This window comes from Solanum pennellii, chromosome 9 (assembly GCF_001406875.1).
Source record: "Solanum pennellii chromosome 9, SPENNV200".
NCBI lineage: Eukaryota > Viridiplantae > Streptophyta > Magnoliopsida > Solanales > Solanaceae > Solanum > Solanum pennellii.
Genome location: NC_028645.1, coordinates 27,684,216 through 27,685,542, shown reverse-complemented (window position 1 = coordinate 27,685,542; position 1,327 = coordinate 27,684,216).

The window sequence follows — 1,327 nt, the reverse complement described above, 5'->3', positions numbered from 1 at the left end:
TATATATATATATATATTTCAAAAAGTAATAATCACTTAACTATACATCATTGTTTACCCTATTTTCTAGTATTCCTTGTCATTCTAAGAATCTACAAAAAAGATTCTCTTTTTCATAATTTCTATTACTTTTCCACATACATCACTATAAACTATCACTACAAGTTTTTTCCCCCTTTTTTCAAGTCTAAAACTACTCTATGGTATTACCAATTCTCTCCAACACTCTATTTTGAATTTCAAATATTTTCTAATTTTTGATTTATCAATTTCAAGTTATTGAAGAGGAGTTAGTTCTTCTTCTTCATCATTTTTTCTTTCCACTTCATCGGGTATTTAATTTTTTAATCTTTTTTAGTTTTTTTCATCTACATATTTAGTCGAAGAAGAATGCATCTTCAACTTCAAAATTGATTGTAAAAAAAATGTTCAAAAGGGGAAGAAAGATTGAGTTGTTGGTGGCTCATGTAAGGGCTTTGGGTCGAGATTCATGGGTGAAGCTATTATTGTAGGTGAAAAAAAGCTTCGAAAGTTAAATTAAGCAAAAGATAGTGTAAATGGATTTCTTCATCCTTTTTTTTTGTTTTTAGCTATCAGATTGTTGATTTCTTTTCAATTTTTTTATTGTTCATCTTTTTTTGATATATCAGATTGTTGACCTTTTTTTTTTTGACTTTTTGTTGTTCATCTTTTTTTGATACATATGGGTTTAATTTTTAATGTATCCAGTTGTTTTTATCTTAACTTAATGTATAATGCATTCGTTTTAACATTATGATACATTACAATTTTATCAAGAATTGTTGGTGGCTCCGTAAGGGCTTTCGGTCGAGATCCATTTGTGACGTTATTGTTGAAAGTGAAAAAAGCTACAAGAGTTGATACAAGCAAATGAGAAGGTGTGGAAGGATTTCTTCATCATTTTTTTTTAACTTTTAGCAAATCGAATTATTGATTTTTTGTTGCTTTCCGCAGATCTTTTGATGTATCTACTTGATTTTCATTCTTATATTAATGTATAATTCATTTCACATTTATCATAAACTAGGAAATTTCTTCGCGCGGTCTTTAAAATAAATATTAAAATGATTCCTTTTTTCAATCAATTATATAGCTCTCTTTTTTTCCAAACGTAATATTATCACTTTATTTTTTGTAACGACCTGTTTAGTCGTTTTGAGCAGCAGATTTTATTTCTGGAAAAACTGGCTGAGTCGACGGATCCCACGACGGACCGTCATGGGCACGACGGACCGTCGAGGGGGTCTCGTTCCAAAACACTTAGAATTCTGAAATTTGGGTACTGAAATCGACTCTCTGAACTTCG